General features: G+C 40.9%; 1 protein-coding gene across 1 annotated transcript in view; it reads left to right on the forward strand.

Moving 5' to 3' along the window:
• The window catches only part of mafa (MAF bZIP transcription factor a), a 105743-nt gene extending 92501 nt beyond the window's left edge, over positions 1-13242 (forward strand). Inside the window, exon 3 of the mRNA XM_015952908.3 lies at positions 4110-13242. The gene's annotated coding sequence lies outside the window, so the exon portion shown is untranslated. The remainder of the gene's footprint in view (positions 1-4109) is intronic.
• The last annotated feature ends 1213 nt before the right edge of the window (positions 13243-14455 follow it).

Below are 14455 nucleotides of genomic sequence, written 5' to 3' on the forward strand. Positions count from 1 at the left end.
AGATACAAGTGTCCAAAATGAGTTTTCTCTGTAGGGTGGCAGGGATGTCCCTTAGAGATGGGGTGAGAAGCTCAGTCATCTGGGAGGGGATTGGAGTAGACCCACTGCTTCTCCACACGAGGAGGACCCAGTTGAGATGCCTTGGGCATCTGGTTAGGATGCCTCCTGGACCCATCCCTGGTGAGGTTTTCTTTGCACATCCAATTGGGAGGAGACCTAAAGGAAGACCCAGGTCATGCTGGAGGGACTATGTCTCACAGCTGGCCATGGAACGCCTTGGAATTCCAAGGGAGGAGCTGGCCCAAGTGTTTGAGGAGAGGGAAGTTTGGGCCTCTCTGCTTAGGCTACTGCCCCCACGACTCGACCCCGGATAAGCGGATGAAAATGGATGGAAACAATTTATTTGAAAGTGATACGTCAGCAGGATTCATTTGTGTTACCAGTACATCCATACTATTCCATTGCTTTTGAATGTTCTTATGTAGCCTTGAAAAATGCACATTTTTACTCTAATACTTTTTTGGGGGGCTTAATTAAATAACAAATACCGGTAGATTTTAGGCATGGTGCTCATCCTCTTTTCCCCTTTTTACCCCATCTTGTGTTCCTGTTTTAATTCTTGATATGCTGCTCTCATGTGTATTTAGTGCATTAGACTAATTGGATGGCTGAAAATTTTGAAGAAAACAGTAGTGTGTATTTTTTCCCCCTATCAGAGAAAACCTGTAAATAAGAAAAGGTTAATAACATAATTTTAATCACATTTACCTAGAAATAAATGGACAATGTACAAAAACTAATACAATACTCAATGGCGGTATGCTAGAGTGTGTTTGGGAATAATCTATCCCTATTTAGTTTTCGCTTGGTTTGTTCCGGAGATCAAGGTGGCTGGTTTAATTGAGCCTGTACTGGACACAGAGCTCGGAGAGCAAGCAGATGAGCATCGATAAACTATGAAATGGTTCCAATTTGACCAGTCGATGAGGCTTTGTGAGCAGCTCCCACGGGGCTTTGATTTTTCTCTCAAACAACAATCTGGGATCTGTGCTTTTCAAAGACAAACTCCATCCATGTTGTTGTTGCCTTCCTCATGTTTGAGTGATGTCACTGAGGTCGATTTCACCCATGTCCATAAAGGCTCTCCCACACTTGAATCACCCGGGAGACAGCTTCTGTCAGTCTGCGCTGTGGTACCAACAACCAATAAAGGTCAATCTCCCATGGTAATGGCCAATTGGGTTTGTTCCCATTATTGGCCCTCTGAGTTGTGGTCAGCAGATGGGAGAGCTGGCATGACTGAACCTAGTTGCTCACCAACCTTAGAAAACTGAGCTCTGTATCTAAACACTGCTGTGTGGCTTCACTTTCATCTTCTTTGGCTTGTGCCGGCCTGTACATCACTTCATCGTATGCAGTTCCTGTTTAAGAAAGAACCATGGTAGTGGAGTCATAGGAGTACTGCCACTGAGGTCTAACCGTCTAACCATTTCAGCTAATTGCCTCATTAATGATTCACTGGTGTTAGGCTGCTCTAGCACTTCGCTGTGGGGAGCAAATTGTTCTGATTGGTTTGCCTCTGTCAATTATTGATGAGGCAGTAAGCTGAAGTGCTAACACCTGGCTTTGGATGTCCAAATGGCCCCTGCATTCCCATCACACTCCCTTATCACATTCTTTGAGACCACATCTTGTCTTGAAAGACTCAAGTTTTGATGAATGCTCTTCTCAGATGGTGATTATGATGTATCAGTGATTATCATCTCAGCTGTGAAGATATGATGAGACAAAACAAGGCCCAGCTTAGTTTAAAGAGCAAAAAGAAGAGTGTAAATCGTAATTTATACTTCTCAGTCAGCTCTGTGAGGGAGACACACACTTTGACAGAACCGTTTTGCCCTCAGAATTCTCCGTCATCTGGGGATTCTTGCAAAGCAATTCCCCGCTAGGACAACAAGGGCGTAGCGCTATTCTGATGTATTTCTGTCCACAAATAAAATGCTTGCTGCACACCTTAGTACTCCTTCAGTCACAGGTGAATAAAGCCTCATATTTTTAGAATTTTTCTATGAGGCGTTCCTAAATCTTTACTGTGTCCATAGCTAAATCACTTTTTTGAGGGGGCAATGGCAGCGCTGTTGAAGAATTTTAAGGAAGCGGTGTCCTGACCAAGTTTTTGGTCTTCATCACTTTCAACGGATAGTTAAAAAGCTGTGCAAAATAATAAAGATTTAAAAGTTAGTTTACCTGGATTTATAAGTTAGTTCACCAGGAAAAGAAAAATTGTCAGTTTGGGGTTGGCAGATTTTATTAGCACACAGAAGACATGCAACTAGGTAAATTAAAAGACAGGGGAAAAAAGAAACAAAACCCTACAAGCACCTGACCACAAATTCTCAGCATGGGAAATAATGTGTCCTAGAATTCAAACCCACATTTACTTTGTTGTTGTAGAATAAAGACAACTTGAGGTAGCATGCAAAATAATTGGTGCCATGTCTGACCTGCTTTCTTATGCATCTGTTGTTTAGCACATAGAGAAGCAGCTTGTTCTTGAGAAAAGATCTTACTTTCGAATGCCCCAACCCACTTCAACGTCTGCAGTAAATAAATGTTGTTGGTATTGCTAGCCTGAGCTACTGCTACTGCTAACCCAGTCTACTGCTAACGTCATTGTTGAACGAGAGAAAAACAAAACAAAAAACACATGTAACTTTCAAGGATGTGCTGGGAATATTCAGACTGTGAGTGATTGCCAGATAGATCCGCACTGTGCTCATTCTGAGTTTTCCAGATGTGCGGCTATACACAAATGTTTCTAGCTTCAGGCAGCATCACAGAGAAATAGGAGTAAATCAGCCAATCAGCATGCAGATTGCAAGCCTAGTGGGTTGGAAAGCTCTTTTTTTCCCCTATTGTATGACTTTGTTATGGGGTTGTACTTTTGGGCCCTAACACATTTTTGTATGCTATAGGAACAGTTTCAAATAGTAAAAAAAAATGTTGTTCTAGGACCCCTTTAAACATAATTGAAACTAAAATCCCAAATAGTCAGACAGTCCTATAGTATCCTTTTTTTTCCAATTTTTATTGTTTCATTTATATTTCTGCTCATATGTTAATATTTTTCATGCGGTACTGTATCTGTCTTGTTGCAAAGTGTCCCTGAAAAGTGCTTTTAAATAAAATGTATTATTTTAAAAGAAATTCATAATGTGAATTCATCCTTCAAATATTGTAGATTCAGTTTGTTTCTGGATTTCATTAGAAAAATAAACTAATCAATTTAGGTTTCAAGTAAAATAAAATTAAAAAAACTAACAACAAGACATTCTCAAGCAATAACACAATGACCCCACGCGTGGAAAGAGTACCTCCAATGTAGACAATATACCAGTTTAGGGTTCATGGTATGCATGCATGTGCGGAGCGGTAACAGTATGCAATGCTGTGTCAATAGTTTCTTTGTTTATGGTGATTTATAATGGGTGCAGGAAGCACCTTTACAGTAGGGTCATGTAATTGGATCTCCAGTAGATAGTGGCTGAATTCCACTGCAGTCTCTGTGTCTAATGGCCCACCCACAATGCACTCCTCCTGGCAACATGAATCATCCTCAGCGCTGGATGCAGGAGAGGCCAACTAAACTTTGTGTAGTTCAGACACAAAACAAGTAAGCAGTAACATGTTTTTGTGTTACGATGGAACAAACTGTGAACAGATTGAACAAAGTCCAGCAGACACGATTTAGAGGTGGAACTTTATCATTTATCTTGGCCTTAATTGAAGCTGATTTGAGAGTCACTCCCCATGCTGACGCCACTGTCACTCTGCATCTAAGTGGGCTTGCAGAGTACACTCACAGGGTGGTCACTCTGTCTTTGTTTCTAAACTGGCACCCGTGACAGCGGAGCCCACCCCACTGTCCAAATACAGCAGCCGTGACTCACTGTGTGCAACTATAAACCTTCAAAGAGGAGACAGGATTTAGATGACGGTCCTGAGTAACTTGCTCACAGTTACTAGTGTGTGTGCATGCATACAACACAGCACTAAAGTGTGTGTCACACTTAAATGACTTTTCCTCTTTTTTTCTATTTTGTTCACAGATCCTCTAACGACTGAGCAGTGATGACATCAGAGTGGCTGACCAATCGCACCAAGGCTCCTACAAAGCACAACATTCATAATGAAGACCTGCTAGAATCCCCTCAAATTCCTACAAAGAAATCCACAAAAGCCTCTTATTGCTCCGGTGTCCTTCCTTGGTATTTTACCCGCAGCTTTTTTTCCTACAAAATATAAAAGAAAAGAAGAAAAAAAAATCAGAGACTCATAATCATGAGATGATTTACAACAACAGATAAATACTTTGGAAATACTATTTTCTTTTCAGTGAGAAGATCGACGATGCATGCTGCTGTAAATAGATCATTACAAAAACCCTATTCTTATTCCTGAAAAAGGAAACGTACCAAGTTGCTGTCACCAAAATCATAAACCTTCATTACTGTGAATAGAGTACTCATGCTTAGGTTTTTCATTTCAGATCAGATTTATTCTCACAAAATGTTCGACTATAATTTCCGTCCTTTGGTGTTGTAAAAAAATGTAATTTTTAATTCTTCTTATTCTCTTTATGTCTCGTTTACAGTCTAGTCTTCCTCTCAGATACCCACATTAGTACATGTAAATAATGATGAAGACAGCAGCATGAATACATTGGCATTTACCAGCCTGTTAGACCCCAGGTCCCACTAGGGCGACAACGTTTTAATAAGTTTAAAATCCTGATTTTTCAGTAGCTAAATACACATTTCCAGGTATCTTGGCCACTTTTTTTTGCACATTTGAATAGATTCGTAAATACGCTACCTTTAAGTATTTATTTTTTACTACACTGATTTCATTACCTCGTTTCACTAGGAAACCCTGTCAAACTGACGAGGAAAAGCAGGCTAGCCATTTGATTTAGCACCATTCACCTTTAGTTTCATCATTTCATGAATGATTTAATAGTAATAAAAAACAATGTTCTTCCGATATTTCTCATCGCAATAATTACCCCGCTCTCTAAATAAATAGATTAACTGCTGTAGCAAAGCTACTGTCGGTCTGAAAGGGACACTTTATTTTATTTATTTATTTTTTGCATGGTTTCAAACCGTGCTCCTTTGTTGAGCCTACACATGGGGGGGAGAAATATAGATCTCCTCGCTGACTGCAGTGTGGACATGAGGACTCTGATTTCCGTCTTCCATGAACTATGAAGATAAGCAAATGCACTGACAGAAAAGAAGCCCAGCCAATGACATGGACAACCTCAAAGATCGGTCCCTCTCCGGCAAAGACAGAAAAGGTTTGCATGAACGACAGGGGACAGACAGGAAAAGAAGAAAAATAAAGTTAAACAGCTACTCTCCGCCATTGTGCATCCTCTACCTCTCAATGTGTGCTGTGCATCAAGGATCTGACTACCCTCTGTTCTCCTCACCGTCCAGTCTTCTGCTGCATGTCTCCACAGAGCCTCGAGTGGAAAGTCCAGCACTGAATGCTATGTAGCAATGGGGGAAATCGACAAATATTCACTTGGAAACAAATGCACTCATTGCTTGTTGCTGTATATATGTACACTATGACCGATATATGTAGTTTCAGATGCTGTACTCTGCATGGTAACTTGTAGATGGAACATGACAACTACTCATAGATGAGGACAAGCAGGTAGCCATTACGTTTACTTGTCAAATCAGTATAAGTTATGTCTTCATTTTTACATTTTCCTGCCTTGATTTCCGAAAATGTTGGAAAAAAAAACATGACAGAAGCTATTTTATGCTTCCAGTTTTTGGTGTGATACATTGCCCTCCAGCACAGGGCGCTGCCGTTAACGTGTAAACACTTTGGAGAGATCCAGCCTTCCTTTTTGATGCCAGAGTAAACGTGGCGGTAGCAAGCATGAGGAGCAGAAGAAAGGAGGGAACGTAAAAACGAGAGTGCTCCAGTTAAGTGGCAGTGAACAAAGTGGCATGAGGCATCCTGCCAGCAACTGTCTATTCATCTTGTGTCAAAGGGATTTGCACATTTCAGTGAGTCTACACACTGACAGAGAAGTCCAAGAACAGAGTAGAGCGGGGGTGAACAGAGAGAGAAGACTGCACTAGAGAGAGAGAGAGAGAGAGAGAGAGAGACGTTTAAGGGAAAATCTCAAAGCATATTTTCAATCATTTTACTGGATTGACCAGCATTTCTGTTTTTTTCTGACCTCCTTGGAGAGCTGAATAACCTCCTGACCTGAAACTGTTAGACCCTCATGCAGCTCTCTGGGCTGTCATGACCTCACGTCCTGTCTGAGGTTAACTTGTGTTAATGAGCAGAGCCCTTAGCTCAACCAGATGTTCGGCCTTGTGTGTTTTTTCACTCCACCCTTTTTTTTTTATTATTATTATTTCCTTCTGCATCTCCCCTCTTTCTGGATTTAGCTAAAAAAAAAGAACCCCACTGAGTAAAAATCAGAAACCATTGATGAAATCAACTGAAAAACAACTTTTGTTAGCTCAGTACAAAAAAAGTCATACAGTCGAACCTACATTAAGCACACTGGAACGTTATTCCAGCAGACAAAGTGCTTAGATACGACTTATTTGGAGTACCATTGAGTCAGCGAAGAAATAATCTCAAATAAAATTTTGCACACTGAATAAAAATAAAAGTATTTACAGTCAACACATTAACAAATCTGAAATTAGAAGCTTCGTCTAAACGGCGATTATTTAAAGAAGGTTTAAAACTGAAGAAAGGATGAAGGTGTCGCTCAAACAGAAGACAGACGTGGTACTAAAAATGACACAGAGTGTGTGTCTGTGTGACTAAAACCTCCTCATTCTGCACATAAGTTTCACTATGTGACAGGTTGGTTTGCTTTTCTGTTTAATTTGAGTGAAGCATCATTCTAATCCTCGACTGAGACCAAGATGCATGCAGTTGTGCTCTTTCATGTGCTGAGCGGGTGCAAGTGCAAATGCACACAGAAGCACATCCCTGTTATTTTTGGTGAGACTCACGTAGGTCCACATGTATGCAGACCATGCTAATCTAAACAGCAAGGCGGTATGTAAACAGATCGCCTAAATAATGGGATTGTTCAGTGTGCAAACAATAAGCTGTTAGAGTAATCACGGGTCAAAGATATATTACCCAGAGGGCCGTGCTGTATGTATATTAACATGATGGATATGTGGAGTGAGGAGGGGAGCAGGGATATAGAGTCTTACTGATTCAGATTTACCCCCTGTTGGGCCCCGTCCGCTGCCTTCTCTCTTGTACCTCCCTACTCAGACTTCACTTAATCAGCCTCCCGTCTTCTCCTTGTGCTGCTTCCCAAGCAACTAATGCCTTCCAAAATGATCCTCCTTTTTTTTTTTTGGCCCAGGCTTGTCTGTATACCTCATCCTTGTTCATGCCTACTGTATTTTTCATTTATTTTCCTCTTGTCCTGGACACATAATCTGCTTCCCCAAAATCATCAATCCACCTCTTTAGTCGGTAGGAAACAGGATAAAGCAGCTCCACAATCTTGTTTTTGGATTAAGCAAAGGGACGGCTGAGTGATATTAAGCTATTTAAGTTACTCTACTTGTGTCTCATGTATAAACAACAGCAGGAAGAGAGCATGCACAGCCAGAAAGATGGGATTTCTAGAGCCGCTGTGGTGAAGTGTACTTTCCTTCTTCTTCATAAAAAGAATGATTTGTGGATATGAAATCAGTGAGTTAAGCTTGTTAACTTAATTTATTAGATTATCATGTAGCCCAGGCTGTCTGCAGGTTAATAAGTCCATGTGATTGTAGCTACACACTCCATTAGTGTCATCAGTGGCTAACTCGTGCGTCTGTAGGCCACTGAGGTTGACTCACATCAGGCCTAAGTAAACACGGAGGCAGAGCATTGGGGACAAAAACAACCTGCAAAATAGACTTTTTCTATTTGAGGAAACTAAAAATGTGCTTATGGAAAAACTGACAATGGTCTAATAAACTGCTACAAGAGGAAATTTTAGCAATTTAGTTCTGGCTCAGTGGCAAATGTGTGTGTGCCACTGGTCTTGAACCGTTTGTCATTCCTTCTACTTAAAATCCCTTTTTTTTAGCCCTTCCATCGCAGTAAAGCCTGTCTTATTATTATTTGAAACCAATGGTGTCAAAGTGTAATTTTGAACATGACCATGGGAGACTTTGGGAATTACGTTGAAAGTTTAGTTGGAAACAGCTGGATCTTTCACCCGGACCACGCTGTGCATGTTTCAGCTGTTGCACAGGGCTGCTCTAGTCACACTGTGATGACTCCAGAAAGGTGGCACGCTGTAACCGTCCAAGATTTCGGTGAGACAAACGACTCAAGGTTTTGCTCTAGCAAGATGAGCGAACTTCCGACAATTTTATTAGACTCTGAAACAAACTCCAAAAAGGAGTGGTTCACATGTTCCTGCATGTAGCTTCCACTGTTGCTAATGTTGTTGTCCGCGTCACTCCCGGGGTGTATTTTCATTGGTAGATTGCAGATGGGATTTGTAGGTTTTCATGCAGTGACTGCAGGTCTGACTTTGGTTGTGAGGGTGCTCAATAAGCCGTTACAGAGCTGGTAACACTGGATGGCCACAGACAAGCAAATCACTCTCACGTTCCAGCTTTATTGTCACGATTCTGTTCACAATAAGAGATTCAGGTACTTAAAGTTCCTGAAATTGACCCGGAAATTGGCTCGTTTGGCTCGAGACACGCTCATACCAGGAAGTTTTGGTAAAATTACCCTGAAGGTCCAACAATGGAAACAATCCTATTGTAAGTCGTAGCACAGTGAGATAACAGCTTTAGGAAATCGGGGGTCAAAGGTAAAGATAATTGGCAGAAAAGCAAATCAAGTCATCTGTTCTTCTCTAATCTGTCCCTCCAGGTGTCTTTCTGTGGGTACTTTGCAGTGACACTGACTGCGTTTACATGCAGCCAATATCCGGGTTACGATCGGGTTAAGGTCGGTATTCGGGTTTCTGAGTTGATCAGAATAACCCGTTTACAAGCATAAATAGAAAGAGTTACCCCTAACTTGCATAACCCGATTTAAATGCGGACGTTGGGGTAGCGTCAGGACGTATGGACTATGTCAAGACGCAATATGCGGTTACCTTCTTGTATATTTCGCTGTCTCTGTACTTTCGGCCGTCAACAAAAGACATAATGTTCATACTTTTCACCAGACCGATGAAGACAGAGGTTTCCTCATCACTCCAAAAGTGTGGTGCTGTGCCGCGACTCGCCATGTTGCTCCCAACTTGTTGTTTACTTCCGGTGTTCTGGCGCATACAAGACGTCTCGCTACTCATAAGACCAAGATTCCTTGCGAACAGAGCATGCGCAGAACACACGCTTTGATGGGGATATCCCGATATGCATTTACACCAAACATTCGGGTTAAAAAAGGGTTACCCCAGGTGTAGTAACCGGGTTTTTAAAAACCCAGTTATGAGCATATCCGGGTTTTTGGCGGTGTTTACATGGCCGTGCTGAACCGGGTTATTGTGAATATTCGGGTTTTAAAAGGGTTACTGGCTGCATAACCCGGATATTGGCTGCATGTGAACGTAGTCAGTGCCACGCTAACTCATTTGTGTATTTGAGGTAAAGAAGAGCTTCTGAAGTGACATTTAAAGAGGTGTACATCTTGATGCAGAGATAGCAACGGATTAAGAGCTGCTCTATTAGCCAGACGGCAGCAAAGACAGAATAGGCCTCCATGTGTCACAGAGCTAATAACACGGATGAATTATAGAGTTTTAAAGCCCTTACTCCCACCTTATTCTGGCCTGCACATAAGCCTGAGCTCAAGGTGGGCAGTGAGCCACGAGGCCCGTTCGCCGAGATGAGATTGGGGGTGAAGCCGGGGGTGGAGAGAATCGGATTAACCAAAATGCCTCAATTGGAAGAAATGCTCTGGGCTGACCTCCATGTAATACCATTGCCGTAGACTAAATCTCTAGCTCCTGATTAGGCGGTGCAGTGAATGAGAACTTTTAAATGTGGTGAAATTGTTGCACATCCAGTTTTATATGTGAATGTTTGTGAAAGGCAAAGGGCTTGCCTTAAGTACCCAAGCTGTCATGATAGAAACAAGCGGACACGGAAGTGATAAATTGCCATAAACTATTGACAGGTGCCATTTCAGTCAACACAGTTTAACTGTGCAGTCTGCTTTCTGACAGCTTGATCTAGTCTCTGGCACCTAAGCTGAGAAAACAGAGGAAATCGTCAAAAAGAAAAGCAGCTTACATTGATTCCAATTTGCCGTCTTTAAAACTACTGATGCAGCTAATGGGCGTTGAAAACAAAGGATAGATTTTAAGGTAGCTGAAGGAAGTTGACCTTGATCATCCAACGTTATAATCGGTCAAAAAGTAATAGATTTGATTTAATGTGTTCTCTGTGTAAGTTTGGATTTGGTTTTTGATGTTGAGTGACGATAACTTTTGGCTCGAGCTCCTCTTTATTGGGCACACGCTGTTCTACCTGCTGTGAGCAGGGTGTAATCCTTCAGCTTTACAAAAGGGAAAAGTTTGTGCCGTCCAGAAAGTTATGAATGCCTTCCTTCTGGGCCTCCTACAGAGCAGAGAATGGGAGACAGCAGGGGACAGCCATATGCTATCAAATTGTTGTTCACGGCTCCCATCCTTTGTCTGCTAAATCTGTTAAATATCAAAGACCCAACACACATTACTTAAAAATCACGTTTTAAAAATGTTCTTTCTCTGAAATACATTAGAAGGGCTGCCCTGGGCTTTACATGGTGCAATTGTTTAAATATGTTGCTTCAGTAGCTTGGGTCAGCTCATCATTTTTGTTTTTAAATGCTTTAAAAGTGCTGCTGGAGAACAATTAAAGGTTTATGTCTCCTATCAAAACGAGCCCCTTCGCTGTTACCAAAGGTTAATTTGCCTTCACCCCCGATTTCAAATGTTTCACACTAAATGTCCACATTATTTCCCACATGTGCCTGAACGAGGGGCTTGATTATCAAAAAGGTAGACCTCGGCGAGTGGTGTTATTATCAAAGGGGTTGTAAGCTGCAGTAACAGATTCTAGGGTCTTATTGCTATGGCAATCAGCCCCTTGCCACTTGGCCTTTCCTGACCCCAGTCAGAGATAAGCTTTATGGGAAAGCACATTAACATACTCTGGCAGTCACCTCCCTCTTTTATCAAAGGCAGTTCTGTGGAATCAAGTGTTTATGGAGCCCCAGTGGGGGCATGCTGCTGCTGATTGCCCGTATTAGAGGTTGACTGTAAATGAGCTGGAGGTGGACAAAGAAGTTGGAGAAGTGGAGAGAGATGAGGATGGGATACCGGTGTTCCTCCCCACTAAATGAGTAATATCTTTAATGAGTGCAACATCCCATGAGCAGGTTATGAATGCCCAGTCTTCCAGACACCGTCTGCACCCCAAATACATTCTTATCCTCTCTTAGAAAATCCTGTAGAAGCATACATAAAACATGCTCATGAATGCACTGTATAATATGTCTTTTCTGTTAACTTGAAGTAGGTGAACAAAAAAAACATTGTTTTTGGGTTTTCTGTATTTGATGCTAAAATGTCCTGCTTGCATTTATCATTATGTTATTGGCATTTTACTGTAGGAAGGAAAGGCATTGTGGTTAAATATAAAGGTGGCAGCAGAGAGGCCCTGCTTTCAGCCTGATCACGGGTAGAAGATCCTCTCAGCGTGTCTGCAATGATGGATGGTGATAGTCCAGTGTCTTTGTACACAACGGGTGGGGTGGGTGGGTGGAATGGAGGGGGGCTCGCTGTTGTCACCGGACAGATATAGTGAGCAGAAGAGAGAAAGATGTAGCCACAGCTTAATGTCCTTCTCTGGTGCTGTGCATGCTCTTTCCTATTTGCTTTTCCCTTCACGGCATGGTTAACATCGTAAATTAACCTTTCCAAGCCCCCTGTGCTCACAGACTGGCGTACAATTCAGACAAAGGAGGTGGGGGGATCTTTGTTATGCAATGCAGTGGGCGCAGGTCAGAGACGTAGCTTGTTACAGAGCCGAGCTAGTCTTCTTTCAGCTCTAGGAGATGAAACAATATACTTTGTTCAGTCAAGCATACTTTAAGTGCATGTCCTGTGTACTCCGTAAATCCATACGAAGCTGCTTTTTGTTCTCCATCATAGAAATGTAAATGAAACACATGAGAAAAACTGTATTGTAGATCCTCCTTTTCTTAGTCCATGACTGTAAATACAATGTAAATACCAAAACAGCTATGCATGCTATTATACACACAATGTGTTCAGGTACTTTTGTAATCCAGACTTCCCATACGGCATGTACTAATGGCAACTAGCAAAAATGGAGAAACATAATAAATTGTGAATAATGGTCTGGGTTGTAAACAACTTGGAAATGGGGAAGAATATATGTCTTAGCTGGTAATGTTTTCCTACTGATAAGTAATGCATCGGCCTGCCATTTACTCCAGTGCTGTGCTCATGTTATCTTTTTTATGTTCCATAAGGTAGGGTTGGGGCAAAACGTGACCGTCATTTACAAGTCTGTGGAATGTTCAGCAGGGAATATAATGGGGAAAGGCTGGTGGTTGAACCGTGCAGTTTTCACTTACCCACAGTCGCTGCATACGCGCATGTATGCGGCTAAATCCTGTTTATAACAATATCGAGGATAAAATCTTTAAGCTAAAACAAAACTTGGATTCCAGTTGAGTTTTCTAACTAAATGTCATCACCAGCCTTAGAAAACGTGATCTAAAGAAATAAAAACATGTCTACAAAAATCTAAGTGTACTCCAAAACACACACACACACACACACACTCATATTATCATCAAAATTCTTCAGATTGACTCCAAAAAGAAAAGAATTTGAAATTCTTTGGTGAACTTGTTTCCTGCTTTTCTAATATTATGTCCAGTGAAGAAATGTTTATATGCCAAATTTGCCTCTGCCCTAGCAGCTGTAGTGTGATATTTTATGCAAGCAACAATAATAGAATTTTTTTTTCCCTTTTTCTTTTTTCTTTCTTTTTTATTGTTTTGTTTCTAAGAGTGTTTATTGTAAACCATTTTGGAACCATGTAAAATCCCAAGGCGCTCATGTTAGATGAAAGTATCTAATTTCTAACCTGTGCTAAAGATATTTTAAATTTAATAAATAAACATTGTAACAAGAAACCGTGTCACGTTGTGTCACAATCTGAAATGTCTATACAATTAATCTTCCTGTTGTGACATAATGACCAATGAAAACATAGCTTTTTCACACCCTCCACTCCGGTCAAAATGTTATTTGTTATTATTTGTCTGAAATGTTCTGTTTCTGCTCGAAAAGCCATTCACAACATCCATGGTTCATATCCACACACACTTGTCTCAAAACAGGTGAACAATCTCTTAAAATAGATAGTTTGGCCACTCTCGAGTATTTTTCTGTGCAGATGTTATAATGAATCACAATATTTCCCTTTGGATCAATTTATGAATGACTTCTGTTGGTGGTGAGCTAATGGCCAGTCTGAGTGCAACCATGAAGGAAAGAACATTACTGATGTTTTAAAAAAACCTTCTCAGAAGTTATGGCAAATTATGTAATGCTATCTTTAAGGAGCCATAACATGACTCTTGTTTTAAAGTTATATTAGTTCTATTGTCGATACAAAACATGTCATTAAAGTTCTTTGCACAAAATCTCCCTCACATAAAGCAATTTCAGCAGAATTATTCTCAACATTTTCAGTATCTTCCGGAATGAGTCGTTTCAGGGCTCTGTCACTGTACGAAATAAGCTGGAGCTGGCCACGCTCACCCATCCATCGCTCAGTCTGCTCAGTGCTGAAGAGCCTGGCTATCCAGGAGGGGTTAGGAGTAGAGCCAATACTTCTCCATGTGAGAGTGAATTTCCCCACCTGTGATGTCACAAACGGGGACTTTTTGAAACAACTTGTTCTAGGCACGAAATTCTTAAGAAACTGATTAAAAAAAGGGATGGGCAGGGTTTGTTTTTACGTTTGGAGTGTTTGTAGGGGCAGTAGAGACCCAGATGGCATCACAAAAGGTATTTCCCCTTTAACCCTTTAAGTCCTGTCAAAGAACAAGTTAGCCAAAACTTACATTTACATTTTTACATGCTGTGGTGCCATTTTTTTGGAGTATTTCAACTTGCTATACATCAATACAACCCTTACATTCTAAATTTTAATTATATAAATGTAAAATGTTCATAGCAACAAAATATTGTACTAAAAGTACTATCTATGTAGAAATTGAAAATCGTTTTTTAACACATATTTTTCATTATGCAGACATGCCACAGCTTAATCCCTCAAAACTGTCAATAGAAAAAAGTTGCACACAATCCTTACAAACAACCACAAATTTATTTGAAGTG

This window comes from Nothobranchius furzeri, chromosome 9, assembly GCF_043380555.1.
Source record: "Nothobranchius furzeri strain GRZ-AD chromosome 9, NfurGRZ-RIMD1, whole genome shotgun sequence".
NCBI classification, from domain to species: domain Eukaryota; kingdom Metazoa; phylum Chordata; class Actinopteri; order Cyprinodontiformes; family Nothobranchiidae; genus Nothobranchius; species Nothobranchius furzeri.